This window comes from Acinonyx jubatus, chromosome A1, assembly GCF_027475565.1.
Source record: "Acinonyx jubatus isolate Ajub_Pintada_27869175 chromosome A1, VMU_Ajub_asm_v1.0, whole genome shotgun sequence".
Taxonomy (NCBI): Eukaryota; Metazoa; Chordata; class Mammalia; order Carnivora; family Felidae; genus Acinonyx; species Acinonyx jubatus.
In genome coordinates, this window is record NC_069380.1 from 12,323,152 (window position 1) to 12,339,400 (window position 16,249).

Sequence of the window (16,249 nt, forward strand, 5' to 3'; positions counted from 1 at the left end):
CAAAGAGTTTGCTGTGCTGAGGGAAAGAGAAATTAGTTAAATGTGCCCACAGCTCCATGGGAAGACCTAAAATAGTGAACCATAGCAGAGGGTAGGTGACCTACAGATGGAACCAAAATGATGGCAGAAAAGAGAGACTCAAAAATAAAAATAAAAATAAAAATAAAAAACATACATAGGGGCACCTGGGTGGCTCAATTGGTTAAGCATCCGACTCTTTGATTTTGGCTCGGGTCATGATCTCACAGTTTGTAGGTTTGAGCCCCACATCGGGCTCTGTGCTGACAGCCTGGAGCCTGCTTGGGATTCTCTCTCTCCCTCTCTCTCTGCCCCTCTCCTGCTCACTCTCTCTCTCTGTCTCTCAAAAATAAAGAAATAACATTAATTTTTTTTAAATATTAAAAAAAAACATATATAACCCTCTTCCCAAATCATGCGTGGCTTGACAATAGTTCTAGCTTCTCTGGTGTCCAAGTGTCCAATATGCCAACAAATCCTAGATTTTTTACTGTGGAAAAAAAAAAGATTCTAAAAAGCAGGAAAGGGATGCATGTCTTAAATACATCCACAGAGTAGCAAATTAGGAAAGTTCTGGAGAAGAAAAAAAAAAAGGCAAAGCCTTCCTGGGTACAGCTGTCCTGAGCTGTGAGCTCAAGAGTAAAATTGCTGTAAAAATTAAGAGTGCAGAAGCCAGAGGAACTGGCAGCTGTAAGGAAAAGAGTATTCACCTGAAATGGTCCAAAAATAGAGACTAGGGTTGTGACCTGGTTAAGAGCAGAGATAATAGTAAACTAGAAGGGGAACTGGAGATAATTGTAAAAGTCTAATTCATGGTAAATAACACTGTGAGTCGCACTGAGTAATATGACTGAATTTGTAATTATTTCCTTGCTTTTGTATTCGTTAATTCATTGTGTATTTGTTATATTTATATCAGCTGAATTTGAGTTCATGAAACAGAAAGCAGCTTCCCTTCAACATTCGGCCTTCAGATCCTCTGTTAACTATTTCTTCAACATTCTTGAGGTGAAATCTGAAGGGTCATGGTTCTTCGTATCACACAGACGATTGAAAGTAATCTGGTCACCTTTGATCATAAGAACAATCTCATTTTAGCAACTGAAATATCCAGTCCACTGTAATTATAAAAAGCTTCAAATCTGATCCCAGATGAAAGCTTTTCTGTTTCCCAGCCTTGCTCTTCAGTCTTCCTTTTGTCTCCCCCCACGCCCCTCACCCCACCCAGCTTTCACTGGATCACCCTTGCCTGCCTCCTCAGGGCTCACAATGGGTGGAGAGATCTGAAGCCAGAAAAACAAAAGGTCTTATGTGCTGAGCTGGCTGGTGCCCTCTGGATGAGGCAGATACCTAGCGCCAATCCTGTCCCATGAGGTCACATGCTGGATTTCCTTCTTGGCTGGGCATCTGGTGGCATTCCCACTCTGTCGCGATCAGTTTCCCCTACAGACGGTTCTCGTGCTGACTTCCTGTGTAGGGCCCACATCTGGCTCAGGACAAGTACCCATGCCTGCTGCCATCAGTGGGAAAGCAGCTCTCTCCCATGTCTCTCTCCTTTTGTTCCACCCTTGTGGCAGGCCGTTCAAAGCACACACCTCTGCCTTTTGTTTCCTCAGAAAGGAATTACGCACCATTTTCTGGCCCTAAATAAAGTCCAGAGAATATCAGTCAAATTCTCTGGTCCCTTCATGCAGTGGGGCCCACGGGGTCCCTCTATTTGTCTTAAAGTGAGAGAGAAACACAGCATAGTGACCATTCCACCAATTGTAGAGCTGCCTTCCTTACTCTTCAATTTCCACCCTTTAAAAATTTTGAGGTGGATGATGTGCTGAGAACAAAACAGAATTTTAACTATGCTTTTTGCAAACCCTACATAGGCCTTCTAGTATCTTGGTTTGGAATTGGGGCAAGGAGTGGAGGGGCCTGGCACCTGATGGTTTGACCTTCATAGCAGGGAATCTCAGCTGAAGCTAAATAAAATGGTTCTACTTTATCACGGGGTTACAATTAAGAAACATCTAGCTAGTGCTCATTTTATGCGAGGCTCTGTTCTAGGTGCTGGAGATTCAAAATGAAGACGAGGTCACCTGTCTTGAGGAGCTCACAGTGTAGGGAACATTGCCCTCTTCGCCACACTTTGTGTTCGAGTTTTAGGTGGTCTTTATTCTCCAAAGCACCTGAGTATTTCGTGGGCTGTGAGGTGGGAAAGGGACAAGCACAAGTGTGGGGAGATCAAGGGGGTGTGTTTCTATAAGGCTGGACCTGCCACATAGAGTTTCTCATCCCCCACGAGAAATGCCAAAATCAGGAGGTGAGAAGAGCCAAGAGTTGGAAGTCAGGGTCCAGGAAGCCTCAAAGGACATCTACTGGGTTGCAGAAGAGTAGGGACCAGAGACCAGTATCAAGGCTGGGTTCTAAGAACTACAGGAAAATTGAACAAAAATACCCAGTTGAGAGTAAATGGGCAAAGATCAAGAGAAGTTGCCTAGATGAGGCCACTATGGCTTGCCTTCACTTGTTGGAAAAAGCATGGTACCAGAGTGGGTCGGCAAAGTTAAGGGCCAGCTATGACCACGGGGCTGAGTGCCGCAGGAGGAACTCTGTATAGGTCGGGAAGAGCTCTTGAGCCCAGGTGGTTGTTGCCTGAAGCCTATAGAGAGAGGTCACGGGCTGAGCACCCCAATAGGGAAGCAGCTTAAGAAGATGCCGAAGCTCAAATCCTACTGGTGAGATTCCTGCTTTCCTCTTGGGTTACTTTAATTAAATTCTGTCCTTTCTTCAGAGCTCACCTAAGTCATATCTTTTCTAGAGCCTCACTGAGATGTCTGTTTCCTCTGAATTTTAAGAGGAGTTAGGAAATTAGCAACATGTTGCTCTGCATTGTCAATTCATCTTTGTAGACACACCCTATCCTTTGACTTAGTGAAGCACAGGACCCAAAATAGCCTGCTTGGCGCCTGTCCTACAGCCCTGCAGCTATACCCATGTCACTCACACTGGCAGGTTAAGCTCTGCCATGGCCTGGGACACCAATTCTCATATTGATGGCCTTACCACAGACATTTACCTTGTGTCATTTTTGCTGCTGGTGACTTTTGTGTCCCAAGCCCCCAGTGCCTTGCTGACTCCTCATATTTTTGCCTCATATATCAGTCTTTCAGAGGGCTGAGGTCATGCTAAAATAATAGCTGAAGCATAAGGCACATGTAACTGGTATATGAGGAAAAATGACCCATGTAATCAGACATTTCTGGGAGGAAGAGGCTCCTTCCTCCCCTGACCGGGGATGCTATAGTAGAAGGAACTCTGGGGGAGGAAGGCTGTGGAGCTTTCTGGTAAAGGAGGCAGGGGGGTGAGCTGAGCCAGGGAAGGTCTGGGTTGCTTCTCACTCATCCTCTCCATCACCTACCACCTGTAGCTCTTTATTTTCTTGTCATAGGGTAATAAAATGAGTTTGCAAATCTTTCACTATCATAAACTATAGAGAACAAAAACAGAAAACACTCCATTAACTCAATTGGAAATTAATCATTCTCTGATATCCAAACCATATGTTCACATTTCAGTACTTATAGATGTATAAATAAAAATTAAAAATTTATGTCCCTTAAATCTATATTATATAGTCCTATAGTCTAATAATCATGTCAATGGCAATTAAAATCCATTTTCTATATTATACCCATTTTGTTTAATGCTTAGGAAGCAAGACTGTCCTGTGACTTTGATCTAAATATCTTCACAAGTCTGGAAGTAATTACAATATTTTTTTAGCGTTCTACTGTTAAAAGTCTGATTTATTTTCTAGTCTTATTTATTTTTTATTTATTTTTTTCTTTTTTTTAAGTTTACATTTTACTTTGTTAATATATAGTGCAATATTGGTTTCAGGAGTAGAATTCAGTGCCCTAAAAAAATTTTTTTTAATGTTTATTTATTTTTGAGGAGGAGGGGAAAAGAGAGAAAGGGGACAGAGGATCCCACATGGGCTCTGGTTGACAGCAGAGACCCAGATGCAGGGCTCAAATTCAGGAACCGCGAGATCATGACCTCAGCTGAAGTCAGACACACAATCCACTGAGCCACCCAGGTGTCCCTACCATCTTATCTAAAAAGATCACCTTCTAGTGTTATCTAAAAAGATCAACTGGTTAAACAAAAACAAGAGTGACCCACTCTGGGACAAGAATACTAGTCATTATTCTTTGGTACAAGGTGTGGAGGTCCCTTCAGGCAGCAGATATGTCATGCCGTGAATGGAACCTATAAAATCTAGAACCGAAGGAATGATGTTCCAGGCTGGAAAAGGTAAAACACTCTGAAAAATCAATGAAAAGCATGTCTGAGTGCTTCACCTATGAACTGCTCTTTATAAACTATTGTTAACAAATTCAAGAGAAAAAGAAGACTTAATCCCCATGTTTGATAATTTTATAAAAGGTAGGAGAATTGCCGAGTGTAAGTTCACGTCCAAAATCAGAACCAAAAAGCATTCCCTAGGTTGCTTTGCCCTCCATCACCACCAGAATGACCGACAGGGATTACTGCTGCAAGATTTGTTCTACCAGCAGCTCTGGGTTTTGACAGAGATTGAGTTTGGCTATCCTGTGTCCTTGTCCACTTGCCTTAGTATGTTAGAACAAGTCGAGGATTCCAAGGGCACCAGTTCTATGCTTTTTTGCAGCTCAGGCCTTGTTCTATTCTACAACGACAGATGGCACTTGTGTATCCAGCCATTTCATAAATTCACATCATTTGTCACAAAGCAGAAACAAGAGGATAAAGACGGATCAATGCAAATCAGCATTATTGGAAATATAACTCAAGAACACATTTGCTCATGCCAAGAATGCTGTGCTCAAGTATGAGGAGGGTGTTGTTTTTCCTGGCCCAAGAAGAGAGATTTTCTGGTTTAGCCCCTTTAGAGAATAACCCAGGCTAAACCAGACAGCTTTAGCTTGGTGAACATCATGCTGGACGGAAATCCCGTCTATCACCACAATGCAAGAATTCTTTTCATCTTGTATACTGGCCCAGGAAGAAAACAGTTGCATATGTATCACTGAAAAGCTGTGCCCCTTTTATACCTGTAGAGGAGTATATATGGTATTTTCAGGTGCAGTTTCACAAGTCTAGTCACTGTTTCTGTATTTCTTTTCCATGACATATTAATTTTGTCCGGAAGCACTTGAATTCTCTTAATCACTCAGCAGGTTACCTTCTAAGGGTGTGTGTTTGTGTTTATGGCCAGAAAAAGCAGATTTTTACCCCTCTCAATGACTAGAACACATCACAGTCCGGGTTACAGTAAAAATACAAGAAAATGTCCCTGACTTAGGAAGAATGTATTACTTTATTCTATTTTAAGGCAAATGGCTGTTATCTTACGAAATGGAAAGCAATTAGATATATTTGAACATTGTTATTACTTGCTTTAGGTAAGGAATGCCAGATCAAACAACTTTTACCATTGGCAAAACAAAAACCACAACTATAAAGTCTTCAAAATGAGCGGGTCAGATGTCACCAGTTTTGCCTTTCAACATTCACTGCATTTACCAAAGTCTTCGCTCTTTGAAAGGTGTGCAATTTATGTTTAAATCAGATTGAATGTTTTGTTTTGTTTTGTTTTGTTTGCTACTCAGAACATCACTGTACATCAATGTTGCAAAAGCAGTGTCCTTATAGCAAGGTAAGTGTGCAGAGTACATGCAGGATTGATTTAGAGGCCAAGCGCACCCCCACATTACTTTAACACATAATTCAGAAACATTTCTTACAAATATTAACATGTGTAGGAAGTTATTATGGGTGGGGAAGAATTATTTACAAATAACTCTTAGCTGGACTTCACAAATTATGGAACAGGGAGTGTTTTGGTAAAGATGCCCAGGACAGCTCAGGAAATCAGCTGGATGGACAGACCACATGTTCTCAATTTGGGGTCAGTGTTTGCTTATCACTCATCATGAACATCTCCAACCTGAATTGAGTTAGAAGTTGTAGGAACCCCTCAGTGGAAACTTAGAGCAGCATTCATCCACTATGTGTGGGGAGCCTCTTGGCAGGATGCTAGAGAAAAATCCTCAAACACCCTATGATATTCTGGAAAGAACCCAGCCAACTGTAAAGTGACTGTCTTCTGAAAAGCCTTTATTGTGTAATATCCTAGAGTATTGCTGTTGTAAGAGGCCTTAGTTGCACTGCTCCACTAGACAGTTTTTCAGGATAGGCCAGTTCTGGCATCATGTGGACGAGCCCATATAAACTTGATTCTGTTGTAGGAATTCTTTCCTCAAGTATTTTGCTTTACATGTAGAGGGAAAAAAAACACAGAAACTGAGTTTCTCATGATTATATAGACATCCCTATAAAGCACTAGTCTAATTCACACTTTATTAATCAGAAAATTAAAATGCAGAGAGGCCCCAAACACCCTGTGATATGCTTTGCTTCTTCACTCTTGTTTTTCCTTAAGCCAAGTTGTGTTTGACTATGCATTCTTTGCTCAGTGTTCATGCCCAGTGGCTCCAAGCCAAGCAGGTTGGAGGTATGGCTGGGAAATCATTACACAGATTGAAGAGGCTCCTATCGCCTTCGGATGTGAAGGATGCTGTGCTCATCTGGCCATGCCATCATGTTTGGTCTGACGTGGTGGAATGAAGGTAGTCATCGAGTTTTGCATTTATTTAGCCACGTCATTGTATTCTGGCTAATTAAGAAGAGAAGTCAAATCTTAATATCTCCTAATATGCACTGGTAGAAACAGTTTTATGAGTATGGATTACGAACCCAATCTTCTGAGTCTCACATAAGCCACCTTTCAGCTAACTTCCATTTAAATTTTGCTGGCATAAAAAAATTACAGGATAGGGTCCTGAGTAAACAAAATGTAGAAATTGTGCTTTGTTTAATTATTCCAAAGCCTTTTGTCTCTTACTTGTAAGGTACAATAAGGCAAAGGCTCTTGGCAGATGCCTAAGAGTTTTATAACTGATGTTGAGATCAGCTGAAACAAAGACACATTTGTTGAGCTTCAGCTTCAGATGCTGGCCTGGCTTTTCAGAAGTAAACCATAAGTGTTTGCTCTTGGATATGGATAAGAGTTTTTCAAAAAATCCATTTGCCAATGCTTACGCAAGGCACTACCACATATTACGAAACATTTGCTTGCCTAACACATAAGAAACAAATTTAAAACACAATAGCAGCATGTGGCTGGGAAGAGAGGCAACCTTATGGAGAGGGTATTCCTGGGAAACAGGGATATTTGCTAAAACCCTGATTAAGAATAAGAATTTGAAGATGAAAAATTGAATTAATAAGTGTCTCTAAAAAGGCAGCAAGACGATTACCAGTAATGATGGCAGCAACGTAGTGGCCCCTGTGTGGGTTTTGGAGTCCGTAGACAGCTCTGCCTTTTGTTGCTTGAACAAGTTGCTTAAAGTTTCTAAATATCACTTTTCTTTTAAAGTGGGACTATCTACCTGCCTCGAAGGCTGTTTCGAGGGTCAGATGAGATTACATTCTGAAAGTGCTTTGTCAACTGTAAAGTTCTACCCCAATGAGAACACTGATGAAATAATAATAATCATTATCACATTATCACAATACCAACTAATATTTAAACACTTGCCCTGTGCCAGACACTAACCTAAGAGCTTTACAGGCATTATGTCATTGGGTGGCATACTATTTTTATCCTCCTCATTTTCCAGAATAGGAAACTGTGAAGATTAGCTAGGTTGAATAGCTTCACCAAAGTCTATCTCGCACCTACATTTGTGCTTTAACTTCCACACTGTATTGCCTTCCTTATTTTAACCATCGTGAACGCTATCTGAATTCATTTAGGGGCGATTGTATGTTTTCATGTATTACATAAAAGCAGTCTTTCTTGTCTAATACTTCATTGACTAGCCCAATCACTAGCTTAATACGTGTTGTCTATATGCAGCACATTCACAAAGGTATAAATACATAATTAACAAAATAGAAAATTAGCATTATTATTCTAGAGTGGCAGAACTTACAAAAGGAAGGGTGTAGAACATTTAAAAAGCAGCATGAAAACTAATACAAAATTATATAGGCTCAATTGTAGATAATTAAGTCCCGAAGAATGGAAAAAGAAAAAAATTCTTGCAAACATATGACCCTACTAGCACCTTATTTTTATGATCAGTTGTCCATTTCTAAAATTCTTTTCTTTACAATTAAAGGCCTAAGCCCTGAAATAATAGTCCTATGAGTTGGTCTCCAAGCCTATGAGGATTCTAGAATGGCACTGCCCAATATGGTAGCCACTAGCTACATGTGTAATGGACTGAGCCACCCGGGTGCCCCAAAGTTACATATGTAATCATATCAGGGGATTTTGCACGGATATTTAGGGTGATAGCTACTGGAAAGAGGTAGGGTATATTGTGAATCAATAGGAGAGAAGATTAAGGCATCAAGTTTGGACAATTACCTTAACCCTAATCTTTTAGGCTCTCTGCTCAGTAAAGCACAGGACTTGGCAGTGATATGTTCACCGTTGCATTTTAGCCCCACAGAGGTGAGAAATGGGTGAGGGAAAATGAGCAAATAGCTCTGGCCACAGCCATCACAGTTGTTTAAAGAGGGCTTTTTAGGCAGATGAAATGGCCCAAGCAAAGGCACCAAATCTTGAAAAAGCCTTGTGACCTGGTTATGGTGTAAGGCGATTTCAGAATGGTAGAATCCCAAGATGAGACAATAGCAGAAACAGGTGTTGAAGGTTAAAACCAGGCTCAAATTTTAATGGATCTGTGTTCCCTAAAATGTTTTAACATTATCTGTTAGGCCACAGGGAGCCATCAGGAGTCTTAAAGATGTGGATGACATGACTGGCATAGCTTCATTTTTCAGGAAGGTACTATGACAGAGGTGAGGAGGGTGTCTTCAGTCACAGGTTGAGAAACAAGTTCTGGATTTTCTTGTGGTAATGTTATTGAGCTCTAACCTCCAAATCATAATACCTCATAGTTCCAAATGAGAATGACTTTCAAAATATCTGATTTTTTGACATTAAACAATAATGACACTAAAAGGACACATTAAGTGCTTTGTTAAATATGTGCTGGTAAAGTGGATTATTAGCATGGCCTGAGAACTTCAGTCATCTACTGAATAAAAAAAAATTTGGAAAGCAGCTTAAGTCCATTCTTGGTTAATATATTTATAATACTTATAATGCTACTAATTGGCTTTATAAGATTACAGAATGAAAGAATTGAAATGATGGACAGTTATCAGGCTGGAAATAAAATGGGAAGATGGATGAAATATGAAATATGAGAGATAAGCCAGGGCATCCTCACTGTGCCAGCGGTGTTTTGTTCGTTTTGGAAAAAGATTTGGTAAAATGAGTGACAGACTCTCCTCTCATTTTTTCCCATTCTACTAATTTGGTCCTGAGGTAAATAAGTGAGGGTATGCTGCAAACCACTTTTCCCCTGATGAAGCCTCAGCCTGGATCTGTGCCTTGTGGGTTGTGAACCAATGTGTCTGGGCCAGGAGATGGCTCCAGTCCCATAACTAGGAGTAAGCTAGCACTCTTCATAACCATTATGAGATTGGATGCCCTGACTTAATCATGGAGAAAGAGATACTTCTGTTCAGGACTAAAACATTTACTATGAAGTACATAACAGCATCAAAAAAATCAATCTGACATTTTCCCAAAGGTTTGGATGAATTGCCTTCTCAAAGAAGGAGCAGGGAGCAGCCTCTGGGGCATCTCTAATGCTTCCCCTCATGTCTCCTCATCCACCTGACTGGCCTTAGTGCAGACAGACTGCCCCCGCCAGCCTCCATGAAAGGCACTCTCAGACTGCATCTGTGCTTCAGAAGTGTTTCATGCGTCAGTATAAGTGTTTTCTTATTCTGTTCCATTTTAGGTATGTGATTAATGTTAGTTTTATGTATATGCCACTTAAAGACTAATTATATTTAATGACTGTCTCAGAAACTATTGAAAATTTTTAAAAAGGGGACATCTGCTTTTACCATGCTGAGGTAAACTGGTACTACATTTATAATCCCATTGTAAACAATAGAAAATTGGGCAAAATGTACAAAATCATTGTTTCAGACATTATAAAAGAGAGAGCATAAAACTATGATCCCTGAGAGAAGGTAACTAGATAAGGGGAGCCCTACAATTTCCTAGGCTTTCTGCCTGGGAGTACTGTCTGAATTGAGGCACAGAGGGAGAACCCCTGCAAAACACAACAGTCATATTTAAATCGAGAAGACAAAGAGGAGAATTCAGGGAAGCTGAAATGACTAGAATTTACAGAACAGAGAATCAGAGAGAAGGGAATTATGCAGATAAAAACCTACAGAAATCTGCATGGGATTGCCTTGAGTCTGTGCAAAATACTAAACTGGGATGCACAGGAAGAAACTCCATGGGGCCATAAACGAACAACTAGGGAGCTATAAGCATGAGTGACAATTCTCCATTGTTTGCTCACATTTCCCCATACCTTGCAACCAGAGGTACTGACTACATTTATTCTAGACCTTCCCCCCGCCCAGAGATGTTTATATAGCAAATAGCCTTCAAGGATAGAGCTACTGTCTCTCTCAGGAGCAAAGGGTAGAAAAACTTACTTCCCATTATAAAAGATTCGGGTTCTGTAACTCAAGGTTCGTCTCCTTTACCACACTGTACTTCATGTGCAGATATTGCCCTGTAAAAACTAGCACTCAGGAAGGTAGTGCGAATATTGACACTCCAGCACCTACTCCTATGATGAGTCATAAAGTTCTTTGTCCCTGACCCAGAAATCATGTCTTCTGTTGACATCCTTGAAACTATGGCTGGCTAACTTGTTAGCGTGCAAGTAGGGTAAGACCTCAGACCTTTCATAGATTTGGACCGTCTGGTGATAAGCAAACACAGCAAACTGTTGGCCAAATTGCATGGTCAATGGGGCAAAATAATGATTCTCCCCTTTATTGGCTTTTATTGAATAGGATTTAGGAGGTGGTTACAGGCTGAGTATCAGAAAATTGACTGAAGACAACTCCCTTGATTGTTGTTGACTCTCCTTTGAGGAGGAGGGATGCTGTTCCTCAACCAATTTTGCAGTCACCCTCAGGTCAGTCCTGTTGTAACAGTTAGTAATAATATTCATCCTGGGAGAATTTGATATCCATATGGAAAAAATTAACCTTGAAATGACTTTACAATGTTCACAAAATTGATTGAAAAAACAGCTAAAGCTATAAAACTTTTAAGAAGGCAAGATAAAATAAAATCAAGATTTTGAGGGTAGGAAAAGGATATTTAGGATACAGAAATATAAACTAGGTGAAAATTAATTGAATTTCATAATCAAAAGTAAGTTCCTCTATTCTCTGAAACACATTGTTAAGAAAATTAAAACCAATCCATCAAGTGGAAAAATATTTACAATAAATATATCTGAAGATTTATATCCAGAATATATAAAGAACTACTCATTTCACTAATTAAAAAGACAAGAATCCAATTTAAAATGGACAAATGATTTGAACAAGCACTTCACAAAAGAAGGCATGCAAATAGTCACTAAGCACTTTTAAAAGATGCTCAATATCATTAGCACCAGGAAAATGCAAATTAAAATCACAATGAAATACTATACTGCACATAAGTATTAGTCATGATGTGCAGCAATTAAAACTCTTACACATTGCTGGAAAGGACGTAAAGTAGCACAAGCACTTTAGAAAGTACTCTGGCAGTTTTCTTATGCACTTAACCATATAACTCAGCAATTCCATTCCTTGGTATTTACCCAAGAGAAATGAAAACATATGTCTTTGCAAAGACTTTTATATGAATGCTCACAATGGGTTTATTCATAATAGTCCCAAACTAGAAACTCAAAAGTCCATTGAGGGGTGAATGGATAAACAAGTTGTAGTATATCCACAGAAGGAAATGCTTGTCAAAAAAACAAAAAGGAATGGACTTCTGATCGATGGAAAAACACAATGGAATCTCCAGAACATTATGAGAGTGAAAAAACAAAGCCAAAACTAATAGAAGAGCACATTCTACGTGATTTTACTTATGTAAAATTCTTGAATAGGTATAGTGAATTACAGTGGAATAAAGCAGATCATCGATTGCCTGAGGCTGCGATTGTGAGGACAATGGTTGTAAAGTGGCACGAGGCAAATTTGTGGGTAGCTATTCTTGATTGTGATGGTGATTCCATGGGAGATATATTTGTCAAAGCTCATCAAACTGTAAATTTAAAATGGGTACATTCAGTATATATAAATAGTACTTCAATAAAGTTGATTTAAAAAGAAAAGATCCACAGATTCAAAAAAGAGATTAACATGATTATGTCAATGATTCAGAGCCAACCTTAAAAGAATTCCCACTGACAAAAATTGACAAAAGGAGGATGATGGCTGTGGATGCTTAAAATACAAGGAGGACACCTGGGTGGTTCACTCAGGTAAGCGTCTCACTCTTGATTTTGGCTCAGGTCATGATCTCATGGTTCGTGATCTCAAACCCCTTGTGGGCTCCAGGCTGACAGTGTGGAGCCTGCTTGGGATTCTCTCTCTTTCTCTCTCTCCCTCTCTTTCTTTCCCTCTCCACCGCTCATGCTCTCTCTCTGTCTTTCTTGCTCTCAAAATAAGTAAATAAAAACTTAAAAAAATAAAATGAAAAAATACAATGAATATATAAAAAGACATTACTCCATAATTACATGCATGTGCACACACTCACATCAAAGACCAGAATTTAATTTTATTTTCTTAAACATCTTTTCTGTGGGTAGTAACTGTTCTGAAACAGTTTTTGATTCTGAAGTGCTATTATTGCACTTTTAGGATCTCAGGTTTTATTGGTTTTGAATTACTAATTAAAAATATATTTTTGTAATATTTTCTAAGCAAAACTTGGATGGCATTTTAAAAACCCAAATTGTGTAGGCTTGTCTTGAGAATGCCTTGAGAATGTACCTTGCAGACTTCCAACTACAGGGACATTAACTGACCATTAGTTATGGTCACATCCACCTGTCACATTCAGAAATGCATTGCTTCATTTGCACTGAGGCCATATTTCCAGTGGGCTACTCCAAGCCCATGACTGATTGCAGCACGCGTACTAAGGCAGCTCGTTCCTGAGAGCCATAGGTCTTTTTCCAGAAGGCTAGTTTTGGCGCAAGGACACCCCAGTCACTTTGATGAACTTTCATTAGACTTAATGGAGGTCAAAAACACTTTTACCCAACTTACCTTCCTTTCTCTCCTTCACTAGGAGTCAGATTTGCATCATAACTGGGTGAATCTCCCATCCTTTCCCAGCTCCCTTCCCAGTTTTTTCTAATAGGCATTCTCTTCGATACAATCCTTATAGATTTAATCACATTTTGATGTCTATTTCTTGGTGAACCTGAACAAATACATAGTCCAATATTTGATTATCTTTTATAGCAACAGAGACCCATTGATGGCTTTTATTCTCTTACATTTATACCTATTTAATTCCATCTTGTTGGCTTAAGGTCCGTTATTCCAACAAATTAAGGTATTTGTGAATCATGATTCTATACTCTTTTACTTCTGTTACTTTTCCCACCTTTATGAGGTCCAAAAACGGTGAGTAGTTATGTGTCTTCTTCAAGTTGTGAGTAAAAGTATTAAACCGGAATAGTCAAATGACAGGCCCTTTTGATCATACAATCAAAATCTATAATAAGCCTGACCTGACAGTATAGAAAAGTCCATGTTTTCATAAATTGAAAAATATTAGAGAATTATAAGAATAGTAAATTATATGTAGCTAGAAGGTGGGCAGTACCCTTATAATCAAATTGTATATCTCCTCCTATAGTATTTTGCACATATGTGTTTATAATTGTAGTTTGCTATAAAAATATGCCATGTAGTTCTTTTTCTCTGTTACTAGAGTAGGGATGACAGCATAAAAATTTCAGCTCTTAGAATATCAAGAACTATCTTCTAAATGAAATAACTTGTAAAAGCGATGTAATTGGATTCCCTTAAATAGGGATTTGGTGGTTTGCTTCTTTGTTTACTGTGATAATTCAAGAAAAAAAATACTTGGTGTTGTAATAAGGGCATAGTTCATTTGTACGTAGGCTTAGAAATGATTATATGGGAGCTATGGATTTTCAAACTAATTGTTTCAAAAATAATTTGGGTGGAGGCCAAGGTAATGCCTGGCAAGTAAGGAAGAGAATAAACTAAAAATTTTTTTTCATCATGGATATCCATGCTAACATTAAAAATAATTTTGGTACTACATACTTAAGAAGCACTTAAAAGGTACTACATACTTATACCTTTCATTAGCTCATAGAATTCATGCGCTTTTTTATAAGAAATGAAACAGGCCAGAAATAAATATATCACGATAAATATTGTGATTAATAAGAGGCTGAACCTAGACATGATTTCAAATATGTGCCACCATACGACACCATTAGAAAGCACTATCAATGTGTAAATTGTCATCTTGCCTTGTCCCTTAATAAATCTTTGGTCCAATCGGGTAGCAGACTGTAGGATAAAAACGATTATTGTCTACTCTATATTTTTAGAACTCATGAACATGGACAATATTTCATAAAGGGAACCAAAACACCATTAACAATATGGATAAGGAAATCATACCAAATCAGTGGTTCAATTTTCTCCATAAATTGTGGCTAAAACTTTTATCCTTTTTCTCCCTTGGATTCTTCTATTACTCTAAAGGCTATTAATAGGAACATTCTATTGCATGTTTCTCTTTAGATCTCTTGAATCATAAGCAAACTTTCATCTTTAATTAGTTTAACAGCTAGTGTTATTGATGAGCGGTAATATGCAAAAGAGGCTGACAATCATTGTGGGTTTTTTCTGTAACTGAAATAAATAATAACGAGATATGTTCTCATAGATAGTGGAAAAAATGTCTCAATGGCCCCTGGAATACAAATAAAGGAGCTATGATACTACAAAGGACATCTCGATAAGAAGCAGATTCAAAGAGAACAAAAAAGGAACTAGATTATCTGCTGACATAAATCTTTTCTCAACTATATTATATCCTACTAAAGTCTTTTTTTAAAGGCAGGAGTCCAAAAAGGATGTGTTTTGCCACAAACAAGGAAGATCAAAGTAAAGTGCTGTTCTGTTATTCAACTTAAAGAAAAAGAGAGATACTAACAGAAGAAATCATGGACCATAAGCAGAAATGGTACAACGATCTTTTACAGGAATGAGTATTTCTGATGTTTGCAATGCATGAGTGGTGACTTGGGACTAGGTAGTGATCCAGAGAGAGAATCTAAGATATGTCCCTTAAGCTACCTAAAGGCATGACTAAGAACAAGTCACTCTAAACAATAAAATAAGCTCTAGAGCTAGGAAAACACCAAATGTGGTTACTGAGTTAGAACTGAACATTCTGTAAAATAATAAGGCACGTTCTCTCACCAGACAGAAGTGTTAGAAGGAAATGTCACACCCTGCTGAGGGAGGGACTATGTCAAAATCACCTCTGGGACTTTTTCAAGCTCAAAGAAATTTTGACAAATCCACCACCACCACCCCCAGCCCCCACCACCACTGCTTACAATCCTACCTCCTCCTGAAGAGTTAGTGCCCAAAGGAGCCACTCTTACTGATGAGTGGGTTATCATATCACTTGGGTGGGGTGGGGCAGAGAGTAGGCTGAGAACCACCATCTTAGTAAGTGTACATCCCTGCTTCATGTGACCATCTGTGTTGTGGGCTGGGTTCCCAGCTCTGCCGGGAAGAGAGTGGACTAAATACACAGAAGATGGCCCTACCTTTTCATCAAGGCATCCCCCTCTCCACATGCAAGGGTGCTCATGCGGCCTGCCTGAGGAAGGCAGCAAATGTTCATTGTGTTCACACTACTCAGAATACTATTACACAGGACAGAGAAGACATGATCTCTGCTCTGAGAATTGTTGAGAGCTCTGTAATTTCTACATGCTGGCACTTATCTAAATATGGTCCTCCTTGTAAGGCATTTGCCAACAGATTGACCTGGATCTAACTCAGTGTATTTAGAAATTTAATATAAGTGTTGTTCAGTAATTTGGCAGCCTTCCAGTCCCATGGTTCTGTGTGCATAACAAATATTTGTTGAATGAACGATAAATAAAAACATGCAGGCTATGCTATCAACTAGGTTGATAAACAATAGTTC

General features: G+C 39.1%; 1 protein-coding gene and 1 long non-coding RNA gene across 5 annotated transcripts in view; one reads left to right on the forward strand and one right to left on the reverse strand.

Moving 5' to 3' along the window:
* Window positions 1-16,249, reverse strand: part of STARD13 (StAR related lipid transfer domain containing 13) — a 537,950-nt gene that overhangs the window by 267,914 nt on the left and 253,787 nt on the right. The gene's annotated exons all lie outside the window — the stretch shown is intronic.
* LOC128313896 (uncharacterized) lies at window positions 1,889-13,104 on the forward strand. The gene is made up of 3 exons (XR_008294974.1): window positions 1,889-6,683; window positions 11,026-11,150; window positions 12,406-13,104. It is a non-coding gene; the product is annotated as an uncharacterized LOC128313896 (long non-coding RNA).